This window comes from Trichomycterus rosablanca, chromosome 15 (genome assembly GCF_030014385.1).
Source record: "Trichomycterus rosablanca isolate fTriRos1 chromosome 15, fTriRos1.hap1, whole genome shotgun sequence".
Taxonomy (NCBI): domain Eukaryota; kingdom Metazoa; phylum Chordata; class Actinopteri; order Siluriformes; family Trichomycteridae; genus Trichomycterus; species Trichomycterus rosablanca.
In genome coordinates this window covers 28,613,959-28,634,291 of record NC_086002.1, presented here as the reverse complement: position 1 = coordinate 28,634,291, position 20,333 = coordinate 28,613,959, and the positions used below count along the sequence as shown (strand labels likewise).

The 20,333-nt window shown below is 39.3% G+C and overlaps 1 protein-coding gene, 1 long non-coding RNA gene and 12 other non-coding genes across 14 annotated transcripts in view; 12 read left to right on the top strand and 2 right to left on the bottom strand.

Moving 5' to 3' along the window:
- LOC134328783 (uncharacterized) overlaps positions 1–20,333 on the bottom strand; it is a 266,319-nt gene that overhangs the window by 233,333 nt on the left and 12,653 nt on the right. The window lies entirely within an intron of this gene.
- trnaf-gaa (transfer RNA phenylalanine (anticodon GAA)) lies at positions 3,543–3,615 on the top strand. Its single transcript has one exon. It is a non-coding gene; the product is annotated as a tRNA-Phe (tRNA).
- On the top strand, positions 6,214–6,285 carry trnaq-cug (transfer RNA glutamine (anticodon CUG)). Its single transcript has one exon. It is a non-coding gene; the product is annotated as a tRNA-Gln (tRNA).
- On the top strand, positions 6,755–6,827 carry trnaf-gaa (transfer RNA phenylalanine (anticodon GAA)). Its single transcript has one exon. It is a non-coding gene; the product is annotated as a tRNA-Phe (tRNA).
- trnaf-gaa (transfer RNA phenylalanine (anticodon GAA)) lies at positions 7,173–7,245 on the top strand. The gene has a single exon. It is a non-coding gene; the product is annotated as a tRNA-Phe (tRNA).
- trnaf-gaa (transfer RNA phenylalanine (anticodon GAA)) lies at positions 9,298–9,370 on the top strand. The gene has a single exon. It is a non-coding gene; the product is annotated as a tRNA-Phe (tRNA).
- Positions 9,716–9,788, top strand: trnaf-gaa (transfer RNA phenylalanine (anticodon GAA)). The gene has a single exon. It is a non-coding gene; the product is annotated as a tRNA-Phe (tRNA).
- LOC134329115 (uncharacterized) lies at positions 10,645–11,397 on the bottom strand. Its single transcript, XR_010014766.1, has 2 exons — positions 11,063–11,397; positions 10,645–10,833 (listed from the first exon to the last, which is right to left on the bottom strand). It is a non-coding gene; the product is annotated as an uncharacterized LOC134329115 (long non-coding RNA).
- On the top strand, positions 12,521–12,592 carry trnaq-cug (transfer RNA glutamine (anticodon CUG)). Its single transcript has one exon. It is a non-coding gene; the product is annotated as a tRNA-Gln (tRNA).
- Positions 13,062–13,134, top strand: trnaf-gaa (transfer RNA phenylalanine (anticodon GAA)). The gene has a single exon. It is a non-coding gene; the product is annotated as a tRNA-Phe (tRNA).
- trnaq-cug (transfer RNA glutamine (anticodon CUG)) lies at positions 14,631–14,702 on the top strand. Its single transcript has one exon. It is a non-coding gene; the product is annotated as a tRNA-Gln (tRNA).
- trnaf-gaa (transfer RNA phenylalanine (anticodon GAA)) lies at positions 15,172–15,244 on the top strand. The gene has a single exon. It is a non-coding gene; the product is annotated as a tRNA-Phe (tRNA).
- trnaq-cug (transfer RNA glutamine (anticodon CUG)) lies at positions 16,744–16,815 on the top strand. The gene has a single exon. It is a non-coding gene; the product is annotated as a tRNA-Gln (tRNA).
- trnaf-gaa (transfer RNA phenylalanine (anticodon GAA)) lies at positions 17,285–17,357 on the top strand. The gene has a single exon. It is a non-coding gene; the product is annotated as a tRNA-Phe (tRNA).

Sequence of the window (20,333 nt, the reverse complement as noted above, 5' to 3'; positions counted from 1 at the left end):
GTATACGAACATCTTCTAGAAACAGAGAACCTGCAAAAAGACTTACTTACCATACCCTAGGAAATCAATTAGTCACTGTAGTTAAATCCCTGTTGCAAAGTTTAAGCACCGTGATCTCAGATGCACTAACAGAACCAGAACTCCATGAAGTGAGGGTAGTGTGACTGATACGCCAATGCACAGGGACGTGCATAGGGTATCGGGGGGAGGATGTAACCCACGTAAAGTAAGGTTATATTACAAATTCCAACATTTTTAAATAGTCACTAATAAGTTAAGAATGTTAACTAGTTATGTTTAAAAAACTTGTGGGATAAATTAAGATTTTTAAAATGTTAAAAACATTCCACTTAATGCATATTAGAAAAAGGTACTGTCTCTTTAAGACAGCCCTGCAGCTTAGGAAAAAAAAAAACACACAGCCACAGGCGGTGAGTGCACAGACCGGAGCAGAGAGAAGAGGGAAGACATTTCGTCAGAGCTGCAAGATTTAGCCCGTTTCTTGCAAATAGTTAATTAAAAGTTCTAAAAAATCAGCTCTACAGGTGTTCACCACTCCAGTACCCAATTAGGGTGACAAATTCCCTGTTTTCCAGTGAAACAAGCTGGTTTTGGTCAGGTTTTTTCCTTTTCTGAACTTTAGTCTCTCTTGCTGCTCGTGTTACAACCGAGTGTGAGCGAACCAGACATCAGATGGCGAGCCAACTAGAGGATATTGTGCCTGTTAAGCTAACTTGAACCTGTTCCTCCTGTACGGTAGGATCTGGATCGAATTGAGTTTTTGGAGTAATTGAGTTGTTTTTGGAGTTGAATGGAACATTTTTGATGTATATATACCTGATCTGAAAGAAAAAAAGGAACATTTATTTTGAAGAGAAAGAGGATCTTATTTTTCCAACTGTTCCTACATATTTTTTTGCCTCAGAACATTTAAGGTCACAATTTTTCTAAGAACATTGAGTGATTCTGAATAGACTGAGTCAAGGATCTTATTTTTTTTTTATTATTTTGTATATTGGTCTAAAGAGTTAGTGTTCATTTTCATACGGACTCTACTAATGTTAAGGTGTTTGGTAAATTGATATTGCATGGTATTGGTACTTTGAAGCTCCAAAGAGTAAGGGAAGTCAACCAAAAATTGTATTTTATTGTTTATTCCTTTGAAATCACAAAACTGTTAACCAATTTTTTTTCTTTGTAAAGAGGAATTCTGTGAAACCTAGCAAGAGAAAAAAATAAGTTAATTCATAACACTTCACCTAAGTAGAAGGAAAATATAATAGTAAATTGATAACATAAATGTACTTACCTTACTACTCCGTATACTGAGTAAAATTTGCAGTCCCGCTAAATAAACAATAAAGTTAATTAGGAAATACAACAAAATATATATATATATATCCCAACCTATAATTGATAATTGGACTAGTACATCTTGAATAAGACTTTATAACAATTATAAATATATATATTTAAATATATAATTAGGTGTCATTTTTTCTTTTCCTTGAGAACTAAATATTAAATTAACGACATTTTGTGGTTGTCTCTGATCATTTGTAATTGCACCACTCCCCCTACGAATCTAGAACTGGTCCAATAACACAACTCCTCCTACACAGGTGTTACACAAGTCTTATTTTGCCTTCCTTTCTTCCCTCTCGCGGCAGGCTGGCTACCTCTGCATGCTTTCTGTATATGACCGACTTTATCACATTTGTGGCATTTGGCAGTTTTAAAGTAGCATTCACTTGGGCTATGATTTTTTCCTTTGCATCTATAGCACGCTGTCTGCGCTGATGGAGAAGGCTTTTGTCTTTTATCTACCTTGTGCACAGAAGAGGTAGACGGTGCCTCGCTTTGTCTCAGCTGCCGCGTGTCACGGTGGGCTGCTTCCATGTTAAGCGCGAGCTCCAGGGCTCTGCACATCCGTGGAAAGCAACTTGCGTTGACACGCTTCATCACGAATTCCACTGACAAACCCGTCTCGCAGAGCCTCGTCCAGCCTATCCCCGAAGTCACATCTTGCAGCTAGCTGTTTCAGATCAGCAGCAAACTGAGCTACCGTTGCATCGTTCCTCTGCACACATCATCGGAATCTGAATCGCTCGGCTATGACCAGTGGTTTAGGTTCATAGTAATTTGACAGAATCTCCACGATTTCATCAAAAGTCTTATCCCTAGGTTTGAGAGGTAGAACTAAATTTCGTAGCAGTCCGTATGTAGAAGCACCAACAGAGCTTAGCAGAGTAGCTACCTGTTTTTCATCCTCGACTTCGTGTGCTTCAAAAAAAAGTTCCATTCGCTCGATGTAAGCTGTCCAATGTTCGTTTTCTGGATTAAACTCGTCCGGTTTGGCGAAGTTGGCCATCTTCACTGCTCACTACAGTCACTTTTTTAACTCGTCGCCAATTATGTGGTGTATTAATGACGAGACGGCTGCACGCATTTAACCACATTTACTGAAGCACTTGCATAAACAATATTACAACATGCCAACCGGGGCTCGTGTTCTGGCGCGTCTCCTCTGGACATGCGCATATCACATAGAACATATAAAACTACGGAAAGCCCATAAGCTCAATATACCACAGTCACGCTATCTGCACTTAAAGTTTTACAGCGCGTTTAAACAGTATTTTACGGTAGCCGAAGCGTTAATGACAGTAGAGCTGCTGTTTACAGATTAATAAACAAAATCTACCGTATTCTGATACACGAAATCCACTACATTAAACACAAGCATTTTTTCTGTTATTAATGAAATACATTACAGATGTTTTTACTGTGAGGAAAGTGTCTATTTGGTTGTGTACAGACCGCTACATAATGCGGTCCGCTAATGTATCCCATAATGCAACTGGAGCTGCATAGGCAATTGAAGCGGAATAAAAAACAAGAAAGATAGCGGAAAACGGAGTCCTCTGTTCACAAGTGTAAGTAAGATAAATAAAATAAAAAATTTTAAAGACAAATAAATAACAAAAAGACGATAAATATCCTAAATTTTGGCGAGTGGGGTTTGTAATGAGTCTGTAACTATGGTGATATTACGTCATCACGTCCCCACGTCATCACTTGACGTTGGTAAGATGTACTTTTTTACCGGCCGAGTAGTGCTTACTTCCTCCAGTCTAGTACAGACTCTGTAAGCATGCGATGCCGGACGCAGCCCGTGACTTAATTGTCGCATAGGACAGACGTCACTCCCCGAGACGCAAAAAGAAAGCAAAAATATATCTTTTTACTAAGGAAAATGACAAAAATAGTAACGCACAGTAACTTGGATAAGTAACTTTAATCTGATTACTGGATTGGAAATAGTAATGAAAAATGTGGTCAGATTAGAGTAACGCGTTAGTAAGTAATGCGTTACTGACATCAGTGGTTCTTGGGTATTGACAGTAAAAGAAGTGTTTTAAAACATCTCTGCTACAGTGTGCACATAAAGGTTTGTTCAGAAACAAACAGAGCCTGTTACAAATTGAAGGCTGCATAATTGTGAATTCTCTGCCTTCAGTTTCTGGCACAGGTGTGTGGCAGCCGAAATAGCTTAGTTGGGAGCGCGTTAGACTGAAGATCTAAAGGTCCCTGGTTTGGTCCCGGGTTTCGGCAGTAAAAGGGCTGTTTTAAAACATCTATTCAGCTCGCATCTCAGCATGTCTGCAAGATATCTCACAATGGATGTCGGCTCATCATCTAAAACTTAATCCCAGCAAGACAGAGATGTTGCTCATTCCTGGAGATCCGTCTCCAACCCAGGACCTAGTAATTTCTCTGGATGACTCCCAGATCAGACCATCTGATAAGGTAAGAAGTCTTGGTGTTGTCCTTGATAACCAGCTGACATTCTCTCCTCATATAGCCAACATGACCAGAGCGTGTCGGTTCCTCCTGTACAACATCAGGAAGATTCGTCCATTTCTCTCCAGGGAAGCTACCCAGATTCTGGTGCAATCTCGCAGTTGGACTACTGCAAGTCCCTTCTGGCTGGAGCTCCCATGTCCACGATTAAACCCTTACAGCTCATTCAAAATGCAGCTGCACCTCTGGTTTTTAACCAACCCAAACACTGCCACATCACCCCACTGCTACGTTCTCTTCACTGGCTTCCTGTAGCTGCACGCATTCAGTTTAAAACACTGACGCTCGCCTACAAAGCCAAAAATGGACCAGCCCCAAGCTACCTTCATGGCCTAATCAAACCACGCTCTGTACCACGCAACCTCTGAGCCTCTAGTCTTGCTCGACTTGAGCCCCCATCCAGGACTACAGGAAGACAAGCATCAAGGCTGTTCTCTGTTCTAGCGCCGAAGTGGTGGAATGAACTTCCTCTGTCTGTCCGAACATCTGAGTCTCTTGCTGTCTTTAAAAAACGATTAAAAACCTTCATCACCTTTTTACTAAACACTTAGGCTGACTTGTACTTATTTACTAACATTTTGTTCCATTCTTTTCCATTTCAAAAGAAAAAAAAAAAAAACCTTTTAACAGGTTTTAGCAGATTTGTGTTCTTTGACTGTTGTTTACCTAAACTTGAGAAATGAAATGTTCACTATAGAAGCACTTCTGTAAGTCGCTCTGGATAAGAGCGTCTGCTAAATGCTGAAAATGTAAATGTAAATCTATTCTGAACATACAGGCTGCCTCAGTAACACATAGCCCCTACTCTGAACCGGGTTTAGGTTGTAAAAGGCTTCCTCGGTAACGATTAGAGTTCCCTTGTTCGTTCCCGGGTTTGGGCAGGAAAAAGGCTGCTTTTAAACTTCCCTATGCTGCGATTATCGGTTTGATCTGTAGCACACAGAGCCCAAACAAAAGCTAAAGTTAGTAGTTTGAAATGCACTGCCTTCTTATTCTTTTTTGCAGTCTTAATTGAATGCAGGTGATGATTCTACATGCCTGTAAAACAACTCTTGAAATACTTGGAGAAAAAAGATGCTGTTTTAAAGGGCAACACTAGGACCAGATTTAGCTGCACTTTTACAGACATGACATCTAGTGGTCACATCTGGTACACTGTAGCATCATACATTCGTTTCAGTGAGGACAGCTGTATTTCTACTACAACATGGGTAAAATACAGCAACAATAAATCATGGTTCTCAGCTGAACTCAGACAGCTTTGGAGGGAAAAGGAGGAAGCATTCAGGACTGGAGATAGAGTTCTCTACAAAGAGGCCAAATACAAGCTGGAGAAAGGTATCAGATCAGCAAAAAAAGGAACACTCAGAAAAGATGAAAAGCTAGATTGCTGCTAACGACCCAACTTCAGTCTGGAGGGGCCTCAAAGAGATCACAAACTACAAGGTGCGAAAGATCCCCCTTCTCCTGAATGACGGTCAACTGACCAACGACCTGAATGAGTTCTACTGCAGATTTGAACTCACTAAAGACAATTCTCAGCCTTTCTCAGCTAATCCTTCATCCTCTTCCTCCACCCTGGCTCTCTCACCTCTGTCCCCGGCTCTTTTAACCATTAACGAGCGGAACGTTAACAGACTCTTTAAGAAACAAAAGGTGAAAAAAGCTCCTGGGCCAGACGGAATCTCTCCATCCACCCTCAAGCACAGTTGCAAACAACTAGCACCAACTTTCACTCATATCTTCAACAAATCACTAGAACTTTGCTCTGTCTTAACTGAATGCAGGTGATGATGCTACATGGCTGTAAAACAACTCTTGAAAAAACTGGAGAAAAAAAAATGCTCTTTTAAATGGCAACACAAAAACCAGATTTAGCTCCAATTTTACAGGCATGACATCTAGTGGTCACATTTGGTACTACATGTACAATTCTTTCAAATAGTTGGCAGGCATCTGTTCTATATAGATAGAAAGCTTAACAGACTGCTCGTAAGATGTCAAAGGGTGGCAGTAACATAAACAATGGTCTAAGAGGTTCCATTGATATTTGAGCTGAGATCACTAAAGTCACAATTGAATGCACTCAGCTGAGCAAAGACACAAGTCACACACTGCTGCACAAAGAAAGTTATAATACTGTAGCTGTTATGAAGTAAGCCAAGCTGGGCAGTGTGTTCTTTAATTATGAACATTCCACTCAGATGGATTTGTTTGGTTTGATAGAAAATGAAATGAAAATCAAGTTGACAAGATGGAAAACATGAATTAAACCTAGAGGTCTAATAATGCAATACAATGTTATAGAAAATGTTATAAACATTGAGCTTTCAGAACAAGCTTTTGTGTGGTTCCATGGTGTAGTGGTTAGCACTCTGGACTCTGAATCCAGTAAGCCGAGTTCAAGTCTCGGTGGAACCTGAGGTCATCTTTCTTTGCCTAGTGGGATTTACCATCACAGCCTTCTTGAAATGTCTGTCAGTATTTCGTTTTTGTATGCTTAGTTTACCACTCCAGTCACTGTAGTGGAAATAATGCATGTTTATCTCTATTATTAAAACTTGGTGTTTAAATGGTAGAAAAATGTAACCAAAATCTTTCAAGGCATATCAAGTAAAATGTCTGCATGATTTCATTGATACATTTTTCCTTCTCTGATCAAGAAAAAGTACTTTTTGCTACCAGCGCTAGTCAACGTGGAAAATCAAGTTTCAATGGATACTGTTTGGTGTAATTGACAATGTAAGTGTTGGCATGCCAACTGTTTTAAACCATCACCTCTCCAGTGTGCACATAAAGGTTTGTTTAGAAACAAACAGAGCATGTTAAAATTTAAAGGCTGCTGTATTGTGAATGCTCTGCCTTCAGTTTCAGAGACTGTCATGTGGCTGCCGAAATAGCTCAGTTGGGAGAGCGTTAGACTGAAGATCTAAAGGTCCCTGGTTCGATCCTGGGTTTCTGCAGGAAAAAGTCCTGTTTTAAAACATTCATTGTATACTCTGAACATACAGCCTTCCTCAATAACACCCAGACCCTGCTCTGAACCTGGGTTTAGGTTGTTAAAGGCTTCCTCAGTAAAGCTTAGAGGTTCCTGGTTAGGTTCCTTGGTTTGGGTTGGATAATCGATTATCAATGGATAATGTTTGGTGTAATTGACAATGTAAGTGTTGGCATGCCAGCTGTTTTAAACCATCACCTCTCCAGTGTGCACATAAAGGTTTCTTTAGAAACAAACAGAGCATGTTAAAAATTAAAGGCTGCTGAATTGTGAATGCTCTGCCTTCAGTTTTAGAGACTAGCGCACGGCTGCCGAAATAGCTCAGTTGGGAGAGCGTTAGACTGAAGATCTAAAGGTCGCTGGTTCAATCCCGGTTTTCGGCAGGAAAAAATACTGTTTTAAAACATTCATTGTATACTCTGAACATACAGCCTGCCTCAGTAACACCCAGACCCTGCTCTGAACCTGGGTTTAGGTTGTTAAAGGCTTCCTCAGTAAAGCTTAGAGGTTGCTGGTTAGGTTCCTGGGTTTGGGTTGGATAATCGATTATCAATGGATAATGTTTGGTGTAATTGACAATGTAAGTGTTGGATGCCGAAATGACCTAGTTGGGAGAGCGTCAGACTAAATATTTAAATGACTCTAATACATTTTGGGGTTGTGGCAGTGAATGGATTTTTGTTTTTAAACACTTTCTTTGTCCTTACTGCACCTATAAGTTTAGTAAGACACACACAGGGCCCCATCACACATTTTTTATCCAACTGTTTCTGTGCAGAAATAGTTCAGTGGGGAGCAGAACAGACTGAAAAGGGTAAACGTTTGTTCTTGGGTATTGACAGTAAAAGAAGTGTTTTAAAGCATCTCTGCTCCAGTGTGCACATAAAGGTTTGTTCAGAAACAGAGTCTGTTAAAAGATGAAGGCTGCTGAACTGTGAATGCTCTGCCTTCAGTTTCTGAGACTGGTGTGCGGCTGCCGAAATAGCTCAGTTGAGAATGCGTTAGACTGAAGTTACCTGGTTCGATCCTGGGTTTTGGCAGTAAAAAAGCTGTTTAAAAAAACTCTTGTCTACTCTGAACATACAGGCCGCCGAAGTAACACCTAGCCCTTGCTCCGAACCAGGGTTTAGGTTGTGAAAGGCTTCCTTAGTAACGATTAGAGGTCCCTTGTTCGTTCCCGGGTTTTGGAGGAAAAGAGCTGCCTTGAAACATCCCTAAGCTGCGCTTATCGGTTTGCTCTGTAGCACACAGAGCCCAAGCAAAAGCTAAAGTCAGTAGTTTGAAATGCACTGCCGTCTCTTTTTTTTTTTGTCTTTTGCAGTCTTAACTGAATGCAAGTGATGATGCTACATGGCTGTAAACAACTCTTGAAATAATTGGAGAAAAATAATAGTTTCAAAGAGAAACGCAAAGAGCAGATTTAGCTCCACTTTTACAGGCATGACATCAAGTGGTCACTTTTGGTACTTCATGTACAATTCTTTCATACAGTTGGCAGGCATCTGTTTGATGGATTTAGAAAGCTTAACAGACTGCTTCTAAGATGTCTAATAGACGGCAGTAAAAGAAACAATGGTCTAAGAGGTTCCATTGATATTTGAGCTGAGATCACTAAAGTCACAATTGAATGCACTCAGCTGAGCAAAGACACAAGTCACACACTGCTGCACAAAGAAAGTTATAATACTGTAGCTGTTATGAAGTAAGCCAAGCTGGGCAGTGTGTTCTTTAATTATGAACATTCCACTCAGATGGATTTGTTTGGTTTGATAGAAAATGAAATGAAAATCAAGTTGACAAGATGGAAAACATGAATTAAACCTAGAGGTCTAATAATGCAATACAATGTTATAGAAAATGTTATAAACATTGAGCTTTCAGAACAAGCTTTTGTGTGGTTCCATGGTGTAATGGTTAGCACTCTGGACTCTAAATCCAGTAATCTGAGTTCAAGTCTCGGTGGAACCTGAGGTCATCTTTCTTTGCCTAGTGGGATTTACCATCACAGCCTTCTTGAAATGTCTGTCAGTATTTCGTTTTTGTATGCTTAGTTTACCACTCCAGCCACTGTAGTGGAAATAATGCATGTTTATCTCTATTATTAAAACTTGGTGTTTAAATGGTAGAAAAATGTAACCAAAATCTTTCAAGGCATATCAAGTAAAATGTCTGCATGATTTCATTGATAAATTTTTCCTTCTCTGATCAAGAAAAAGTACTTTTTGCTACCAGCGCTAGTCAACGTGGAAAATCAAGTTTCAATGGATACTGTTTGGTGTAATTGACAATGTGTGTTGGCATGCCAACTGTTTTAAACTATCACCTCTCCAGTGTGCACATAAAGGTTTGTTTAGAAACAAACAGAGCATGTTAAAAATTAAAGGCTGCTGAATTGTGAATGCTCTGCCTTCAGTTTCAGAAACTAGCACATGGCTGCCGAAATAGCTCAATTGGGAGAGCATTAGACTGAAGATCTAAAGGTCCCTGGTTCAATCCCGGGTTTCGGCAGGAAAAAGTCCTGTTTTAAAACATTCATTGTATACTCTGAACATACAGCCTGCCTCAATAACACCCAGACCCTGCTCTGAACCTGGGTTTAGGTTGTTAAAGGCTTCCTCAGTAAAGCTTAGAGGTTGCTGGTTAGGTTCCTGGGTTTGGGTTGGATAATCGATTATCAATGGATAATGTTTGGTGTAATTGACAATGTAAGTGTTGGCATGCCAGCTGTTTTAAACCATCACCTCTCCAGTGTGCACATAAAGGTTTCTTTAGAAACAAACAGAGCATGTTAAAATTTAAAGGCTGCTGAATTGTGAATGCTCTGCCTTCAGTTTCAGAGACTGTGACATGGCTGCCGAAATAGCTCAGTTGGGAGAGCGTTAGACTGAAGATCTAAAGGTCCCTGGTTCGATCCCGGGTTTCGGCAGGAAAAAGTCCTATTTTAAAACATTCATTGTATACTCTGAACATACAGCCTGCCTCAATAACACCCAGACCCTGCTCTGAACCTGGGTTTAGGTTGTTAAAGGCTTCCTCAGTAAAGCTTAGAGGTTCCTGGTTAGGTTCCTGGGTTTGGGTTGGATAATCGATTATCAATGGATAATGTTTGGTGTAATTGACAATGTAAGTGTTGGATGCCAAAATGACCTAGTTGGGAGAGCGTCAGACTAAATATTTAAATGACTCTAATACATTTTGGGGTTGTGGCAGTGAATGGATTTTTGTTTTTAAACACTTTCTTTGTCCTTACTGCACCTATAAGTTTAGTAAGACACACACAGGGCCCCATCACACATTTTTTATCCAACTGTTTCTGTGCAGAAATAGTTCAGTGGGGAGCAGAACAGACTGAAAAGGGTAAACGTTTGTTCTTGGGTATTGACAGTAAAATAAGTGTTTTAAAGCATCTCTGCTCCAGTGTGCACATAAAGGTTTGTTCAGAAACAGAGTCTGTTAAAAGATGAAGGCTGCTGAACTGTGAATGCACTGTAAGCCCGGATGAGTTCAACCTACTTAAAAAATTTGGGGAAACCGCTTGCCTTAAAAAAGTTAAGTAATTTATAATGAAAACTTGAGTTAGCATAACTTAAATCATTAAGTTATTACATCTAAAAGGCAAGTTGATTAAACTTTATTTTTTTTGTTATACCAACTGGTTTCCCCAATAATTCTACTTATTATCTTGAGCTCAATGGACAAAAATAGTGATTTCTTCTTAGTTTTCATGTTAATTACGCTTTACATATCAATTAGAAATGTTTATAGAAAAACAGACAGAATAATAACATTCTTTTTCTTTATTTCACTTCAGAAGTATTTACTTAAAATACAACATGTCAATAAAACATCTTAAAAACTGTACAAGCTGTATATAAAGTTCTGATGAAACACAAACAGCTCTTCACAGTAACCATGAACCTGTACTCAGTTTCACACAGCAAGCTGATTTCTTAACGTTTGGCTGCAGCTCTCTAAAACAAAAAAAACAAGAAACAGAAGTATTAATATCAACATTAATACCATTCATTTAAGGAATAAAATAAAGCAAGCCAGCACACTCTTTGCTTCGTATGAAGGCTAGCATGCTAGCATGTAGCCTAAACACGGGGAAATAAAGCAGCGCTGTTTGATTATTTATTTAGTGTCAACATTAAGATCATTTATTTGAAACAAAATTGTTAAGTAAAGTACAACACTTACCAAAATTAGACGGAAGATGAAAAAGTCCCATCAGACTGGTGTACATGCTACTCAAAAATAGCATAATGAGAAAGAAAATGTTCGTCCATTTAGTTTAACAAAGGTTCCACTTCACAAAAGACAAGTTTACTTTTGCAAAAAGCCTTAAATGAAAAGTAAAAAGTAATTTGCAACAATAGGATATAAAAGTTAAAACAAATGGCTACCCGAACACAAGAAAATCATTTTTGCCTGATTCACCAACAGCAAGCTGAAAAAAGGCGGACTTACACGTAAATGGTGGGCGTTTTTCTGTTGAATTACCTTAACTTAACTTCTTTAAGTTAATCTGATAGAAAAGTCTTTTTTTTTTTGTTTAGTAAACTTAAATCTTTTAGCACATTTAAATGTGTACTCAAATGAGTACAATGTACTCTGCATTTTATAGTAGGGCAAAAAAAACTTAAATATTTGATGTATGTTGTACTAAAAATGTTTGATTAGATATAAAGTCCGGGCTAACAGTGTGCTCTGCCTTCAGTTTCTGAGACTGGTGTGCGGCTGCCGAAATAGCTCAGTTGAGAATGCGTTAGACTGAAGTTACCTGGTTCGATCCTGGGTTTTGGCAGTAAAAAAGCTGTTTTAAAAAAACTCTTGTCTACTCTGAACATACAGGCTGCCGAAGTAACACCCAGCCCTTGCTCCGAACCAGGGTTTAGGTTGTGAAAGGCTTCCTTAGTAACGATTAGAGGTCCCTTGTTCGTTCCCGGGTTTTGGAGGAAAAGAGCTGCCTTGAAACATCCCTAAGCTGCGCTTATCGGTTTGCTCTGTAGCACACAGAGCCCAAGCAAAAGCTAAAGTCAGTAGTTTGAAATGCACTGCCGTCTCTTTTTTTTTTTTGTCTTTTGCAGTCTTAACTGAATGCAAGTGATGATGCTACATGGCTGTAAACAACTCTTGAAATAATTGGAGAAAAATAATAGTTTCAAAGAGAAACGCAAAGAGCAGATTTAGCTCCACTTTTACAGGCATGACATCTAGTGGTCACATTTGGTACTTCATGTACAATTCTTTCATACAGTTGGCAGGCATCTGTTTTATGGATTTAGAAAGCTTAACAGACTGCTTCTAAGATGTCTAATAGACGGCAGTAAAAGAAACAATGGTCTAAGAGGTTCCATTGATATTTGAGCTGAGATCACTGTAGTCACAAGTGAATGCACTCAGCTGAGCAAAGACACACACTGCTGCACAAAGAAAGTTATAATACTGTAGCTATTATGAAGTAAGCCAAGCTGGGCAGTGTATTCTTTAATTATGAACATTCCACTCAGATGGATTTGTTTGGTTTGATAGAAAATGAAATGAAAATCAAGTTGACAAGATGGAAAACATGAATTAAACCTAGAGGTCTAATAATGCAATACAATGTTATAGAAAATGTTATAAACATTGAGCTTTCAGAACAAGCTTTTGTGTGGTTCCATGGTGTAGTGGTTAGCACTCTGGACTCTGAATCCAGTAATCCGAGTTCAAGTCTCGGTGGAACCTGAGATCATCTTTCTTTGCCTAGTGGGATTTACCATCACAGCCTTCTTGAAATGTCTGTCAGTATTTCGTTTTTGTATGCTTAGTTTACCACTCCAGTCACTGTAGTGGAAATAATGCATGTTTATCTCTATTATTAAAACTTGGTGTTTAAATGGTAGAAAAATGTAACCAAAATCTTTCAAGGCATATCAAGTAAAATGTCTGCATGATTTCATTGATAAATTTTTCCTTCTCTGATCAAGAAAAAGTACTTTTTGCTACCAGCGCTAGTCAACGTGGAAAATCGAGTTTCAATGGATACTGTTTGGTGTAATTGACAATGTAAGTATTGGCATGCCAGCTGTTTTAAACCATCACCTCTCCAGTGTGCACATAAAGGTTTGTTTAGAAACAAACAGAGCATGTTAAAATTTAAAGGCTGCTGAATTGTGAATGCTCTGCCTTCAGTTTCAGAAAATAGCACATGGCTGCCGAAATAGCTCAGTTGGGAGAGCGTTAGACTGAAGATCTAAAGGTCCCTGGTTCAATCCCGGGTTTCAGCAGGAAAAAGTCCTGTTTTAAAACATTCATTGTATACTCTGAACATACAGCCTGCCTCAATAACACCCAGACCCTGCTCTGAACCTGGGTTTAGGTTGTTAAAGGCTTAGAGGTTGCTGGTTAGGTTCCTGGGTTTGGGTTGGATAATCGATTATCAATGGATAATGTTTGGTGTAATTGACAATGTAAGTGTTGGATGCCAAAATGACCTAGTTGGGAGAGCGTCAGACTAAATATTTAAATGACTCTAATACATTTTGGGGTTGTGGCAGTGAATGGATTTTTGTTTTTAAACACTTTCTTTGTCCTTACTGCACCTATAAGTTTAGTAAGACACACACAGGGCCCCATCACACATTTTTTATCCAACTGTTTCTGTGCAGAAATAGTTCAGTGGGGAGCAGAACAGACTGAAAAGGGTAAACGTTTGTTCTTGGGTATTGACAGTAAAAGAAGTGTTTTAAAGCATCTCTGCTCCAGTGTGCACATAAAGGTTTGTTCAGAAACAGAGTCTGTTAAAAGATGAAGGCTGCTGAGTTGTGAATGCTCTGCCTTCAGTTTCTGAGACTGGTGTGCGGCTGCCGAAATAGCTCAGTTGAGAATGCGTTAGACTGAAGTTACCTGGTTCGATCCCGGGTTTTGGCAGTAAAAAAGCTGTTTTAAAAAAACTCTTGTCTACTCTGAACATACAGGCTGCCGAAGTAACACCTAGCCCTTGCTCCGAACCAGGGTTTAGGTTGTGAAAGGCTTCCTTAGTAACGATTAGAGGTCCCTTGTTCGTTCCCGGGTTTTGGAGGAAAAGAGCTGCCTTGAAACATCCCTAAGCTGCGCTTATCGGTTTGCTCTGTAGCACACAGAGCCCAAGCAAAAGCTAAAGTCAGTAGTTTGAAATGCACTGCCGTCTCTTTTTTTTTTTTGTCTTTTGCAGTCTTAACTGAATGCAAGTGATGATGCTACATGGCTGTAAACAACTCTTGAAATAATTGGAGAAAAATAATACTGTTTCAAAGAGAAACGCAAAGAGCAGATTTAGCTCCACTTTTACAGGCATGACATCTAGTGGTCACATTTGGTACTTCATGTACAATTCTTTCATACAGTTGGCAGGCATCTGTTTTATGGATTTAGAAAGCTTAACAGACTGCTTCTAAGATGTCTAATAGACGGCAGTAAAAGAAACAATGGTCTAAGAGGTTCCATTGATATTTGAGCTGAGATCACTGTAGTCACAAGTGAATGCACTCAGCTGAGCAAAGACACACACTGCTGCACAAAGAAAGTTATAATACTGTAGCTATTATGAAGTAAGCCAAGCTGGGCAGTGTATTCTTTAATTATGAACATTCCACTCAGATGGATTTGTTTGGTTTGATAGAAAATGAAATGAAAATCAAGTTGACAAGATGGAAAACATGAATTAAACCTAGAGGTCTAATAATGCAATACAATGTTATAGAAAATGTTATAAACATTGAGCTTTCAGAACAAGCTTTTGTGTGGTTCCATGGTGTAGTGGTTAGCACTCTGGACTCTGAATCCAGTAATCCGAGTTCAAGTCTCGGTGGAACCTGAGATCATCTTTCTTTGCCTAGTGGGATTTACCATCACAGCCTTCTTGAAATGTCTGTCAGTATTTCGTTTTTGTATGCTTAGTTTACCACTCCAGCCACTGTAGTGGAAATAATGCATGTTTATCTCTATTATTAAAACTTGGTGTTTAAATGGTAGAAAAATGTAACCAAAATCTTTCAAGGCATATCAAGTAAAATGTCTGCATGATTTCATTGATAAATTTTTCCTTCTCTGATCAAGAAAAAGTACTTTTTGCTACCAGCGCTAGTCAACGTGGAAAATCGAGTTTCAATGGATACTGTTTGGTGTAATTGACAATGTAAGTATTGGCATGCCAGCTGTTTTAAACCATCACCTCTCCAGTGTGCACATAAAGGTTTGTTTAGAAACAAACAGAGCATGTTAAAATTTAAAGGCTGCTGAATTGTGAATGCTCTGCCTTCAGTTTCAGAAAATAGCACATGGCTGCCGAAATAGCTCAGTTGGGAGAGCGTTAGACTGAAGATCTAAAGGTCCCTGGTTCAATCCCGGGTTTCAGCAGGAAAAAGTCCTGTTTTAAAACATTCATTGTATACTCTGAACATACAGCCTGCCTCAATAACACCCAGACCCTGCTCTGAACCTGGGTTTAGGTTGTTAAAGGCTTAGAGGTTGCTGGTTAGGTTCCTGGGTTTGGGTTGGATAATCGATTATCAATGGATAATGTTTGGTGTAATTGACAATGTAAGTGTTGGATGCCAAAATGACCTAGTTGGGAGAGCGTCAGACTAAATATTTAAATGACTCTAATACATTTTGGGGTTGTGGCAGTGAATGGATTTTTGTTTTTAAACACTTTCTTTGTCCTTACTGCACCTATAAGTTTAGTAAGACACACACAGGGCCCCATCACACATTTTTTATCCAACTGTTTCTGTGCAGAAATAGTTCAGTGGGGAGCAGAACAGACTGAAAAGGGTAAACGTTTGTTCTTGGGTATTGACAGTAAAAGAAGTGTTTTAAAGCATCTCTGCTCCAGTGTGCACATAAAGGTTTGTTCAGAAACAGAGTCTGTTAAAAGATGAAGGCTGCTGAGTTGTGAATGCTCTGCCTTCAGTTTCTGAGACTGGTGTGCGGCTGCCGAAATAGCTCAGTTGAGAATGCGTTAGACTGAAGTTACCTGGTTCGATCCCGGGTTTTGGCAGTAAAAAAGCTGTTTTAAAAAAACTCTTGTCTACTCTGAACATACAGGCTGCCGAAGTAACACCTAGCCCTTGCTCCGAACCAGGGTTTAGGTTGTGAAAGGCTTCCTTAGTAACGATTAGAGGTCCCTTGTTCGTTCCCGGGTTTTGGAGGAAAAGAGCTGCCTTGAAACATCCCTAAGCTTCGCTTATCGGTTTGCTCTGTAGCACACAGAGCCCAAGCAAAAGCTAAAGTCAGTAGTTTGAAATGCACTGCCTTCTCTTTTTCTTTTGTCTTTTGCAGTCTTAACTGAATGCAAGTGATGATGCTACATGGCTGTAAACAACTCTTGAAATAATTGGAGAAAAATAATAGTTTCAAAGAGAAACGCAAAGAGCAGATTTAGCTCCACTTTTACAGGCATGACATCTAGTGGTCACATTTGGTACTTCATGTACAATTCTTTCATACAGTTGGCAGGCATCTGTTTGATGGATTTAGAAAGCTTAACAGACTGCTTCTAAGATGTCTAATAGACGGCAGTAAAAGAAACAATGGTCTAAGAGGTTCCATTGATATTTGAGCTGAGATCACTAAAGTCACAATTGAATGCACTCAGCTGAGCAAAGACACAAGTCACACACTGCTGCACAAAGAAAGTTATAATACTGTAGCTGTTATGAAGTAAGCCAAGCTGGGCAGTGTGTTCTTTAATTATGAACATTCCACTCAGATGGATTTGTTTGGTTTGATAGAAAATGAAATGAAAATCAAGTTGACAAGATGGAAAACATGAATTAAACCTAGAGGTCTAATAATGCAATACAATGTTATAGAAAATGTTATAAACATTGAGCTTTCAGAACAAGCTTTTGTGTGGTTCCATGGTGTAATGGTTAGCACTCTGGACTCTGAATCCAGTAATCCGAGTTCAAGTCTCGGTGGAACCTGAGATCATCTTTCTTTGCCTAGTGGGATTTACCATCACAGCCTTCTTGAAATGTCTGTCAGTATTTCGTTTTTGTATGCTTAGTTTACCACTCCAGTCACTGTAGTGGAAATAATGCATGTTTATCTCTATTATTAAAACTTGGTGTTTAAATGGTAGAAAAATGTAACCAAAATCTTTCAAGGCATATCAAGTAAAATGTCTGCATGATTTCATTGATAAATTTTTCCTTCTCTGATCAAGAAAAAGTACTTTTTGCTACCAGCGCTAGTCAACGTGGAAAATCGAGTTTCAATGGATACTGTTTGGTGTAATTGACAATGTAAGTATTGGCATGCCAGCTGTTTTAAACCATCACCTCTCCAGTGTGCACATAAAGGTTTGTTTAGAAACAAACAGAGCATGTTAAAAATTAAAGGCTGCTGAATTGTGAATGCTCTGCCTTCAGTTTCAGAAACTAGCACACTGCTGCCGAAATAGCTCAGTTGGGAGAGCGTTAGACTGAAGATCTAAAGGTCCCGGGTTCGATCCCGGGTTTCGGCAGGAAAAAGTCCTGTTTTAAAACATTCATTGTATACTGTGAACATACAGGTGCTGGTCATAAAATTAGAATATCATGAAAAATTTCCATTCAAAAAGTGAAACTTGTATATTATATTCATTCATTACACACAGACTGATATATTTCAAATGTTTATTTCTTTTAATGTTGATGATTATAACTGACAACTAATGAAAACCCCAAATTCAGTATCTCAGAAAATTAGAATATTACTTAAGACCAATACAAAAAAAAGGATTTTTAGAAATGTTGGCCAGCTGAAAAGTAGGAACATAAAAAGTATGAGCATGTACAGCACTCAATACTTAGTAGTGATGGGAATTTCGGCTCCTTTTAGAGAGCCGGTTCTTTTGGCTCGGCTCACTAAAAAGAGCCGGCTCTTTCGGCTCCCAAGTGGCTCCTTAGATTTTTTTTGCCTAAATTAATTTATTACCAAATTACATGTAAAATGAATTACTAATGTAAAAAAACATTGTATTAAATGTTTATTATTTAAATTGCTTCATTTATATACTCAACATGGAACAGAGTGCTCCAACAATAAATTATAAAATACAAAAACAAAGACCCATCTCAATTAGTCAAAAAGGTCTGATTGTGTATATTATTTGTACATTTGCATCTAGAGTGGGGCGGCACGGTGGCTAAGTGGTTAACACTGTCGCCCCATGGCAAGAAGGTCCTGGGTTCGATCCCCAGGTGAAGAGCCCGGGTCCTTTCTGTGTGGTTTGCATGTCTTTCTCGTGTCCGCGTGGGTTTCCTCCGGGTGCTCCGGTTTCCTCCCACAGTCCAAAGACATGCAAGTGAGGTGAATGTTCCTGTCATGAATGTAACCAAAGTGTAAAACGTGACGTTAAAATCCTAATAAACAAAACAAAATAAACAAGCATCTAGAGTGAAACACAACATCTATATATATATAACATCTGAAGTATATATATAAACAATATAAAGAAGTACAGTTTGTTTGTTTGTTTATTAGGATTTTAATCGCGACGATAGTTACTCATTACACAAGATTCATCAGTTTCCAAGGTTATATCCAACACAGTCATGAACAATTTAGTATCTCCAATTCACCTCACTTGCATGTCTTTGGACTGTGGGAGGAAACCGGAGCTCCTGGAGGAAACCCACGCAGACACGGGGAGAACATGCAAACTCCACACAGAAAGGACCCAGACCACCCCACCTGGGGATCGAACCCAGAACCTTCTTGCTGGATCTTGTGACCTTGGCTGATGATCTACACCGGCTGTTAGATGCTGCAGAGTAGTGTTCATAGTTTTCACTCATGTATGAGAGGTGAATAAGCAAATGTGGCTCAGTGATGGTAGTGGACACTTGAATATCTACAAAAAATACAAGGGACAATCTTTGGGTTATAAAATTATATACGATCAGCCATAACATTAAAACCACCTGCTTCTGCAATTTCCCTCTGGGATCAATGAAGTATTCTGATTCTGATTGTATGTAAACTCTTTTTCTATCAGCTCCACTAACCATATAGTTTACTAACCATTTACTGATTTTCCCTATGGGATTAATAAAGTTATCTATCTATAGGGGCACTTTGTAGCTCTACAGTTCCACTGTCGTCCATCAGTTACTCTGCATACTTTGTTAGCCCCCTTTTACCTTATTCTTCAATAGTCAGGACTCCCAGGACCACCTCAGAGCAGGTATTATTTAGGTGGTGGATCATTCTCAGCACTGCAGTGCCACTGACGTGGTGGTGGTGTGTTAGTGTGTGTTGTGCTGGTATGAGTGGATCAGACACAGCATCGCTGCTGGAGTTTTCAAATATCGTGTCCACTCTTAAATTATACACACCTGCTTTGTTGGTCCACCTTGTGGATGTAGTCAGAGATGGTAGGTCGTCTGTTGCTTATTATTGTATTACTATTATTATTGTTGTTGTTCTTGTTGCTTATTGTAGCTTTTAAGTTAACGTTATCCACAGTATTTAATGAGCTTCAATTATTTAGCAGCTGCTGTCTAATGCTAGAAACTGTTAGCCTTTTAGCTAACGTTACCTGAAGTGTTTCAGTTCAGACTACCAGTTAACCTGAAACTCACTAGATAACATTACCTAACAGTTTCCATTTCCAAATTACTCTCTATCTTAATCCAAAACTCATTAATAGAGTTTCTGCTTACTTTTTGCTAAGTAAAAAGTTGTTAAGATTAAATGTTTATTTACCTCACAGGAACGAACGATTCCTCTTTTTCAACGGCTCGCGTCGTTACTGTTGCTATGGTGACGCTGGGCCACAGCCAGACAACCAGCGTCGGCGCGCACGCTTTTCTACGAGCACCAGCCAAACCCAGCTGTGGTAGAAACCGGACCGGATGTCAACATTGAGGACTTTTTATCGAGACGAATCTGCCAAAATGAATTTTTTGCATCTAGAACCGAGAACACTGTTGCTCCTGACATCTGTGCTGCTGCTTCCTCGACACTGCGCATAGGGTGATGAGGTCTCTTTAGTCTTTTGGATTTATGCACAGTCTGATTTCCTGCATGTCCCTTTTATGTGCTGCTTCCGTGGAGGAAACCCAGTCTGTGGGCTCGGTGACAGGCATTATGACACCAATGCTCTGCATACGTTCAAGTTCAGCTTTGACTCTTTCTTGCATTGCGACGGGAATGCGGTGAGCTGGTCGGACCACAGGCTGTATATTGGGATCCAGTGTCATGGAGTATACGACTGGAAGTTCTCCAAGCTCCTCACTGAACAGATCTTTATACTGTGTAATAATTTGTGTAGTGAAGTTTGTGTGTTTCTCTCCATGGTGACTTGGTGGACATCAGGACTCATTTTGACAATGCCCATTTCCATGCATGCACGAAATCCTAGCAGTGGTTGCACCTCTCTGTCCACTAAGAAAAAAGGTAGTGAGTGGCATTGATTTTTCAAGTAGCATGACAGTTCGACTATACTAACAGTCTC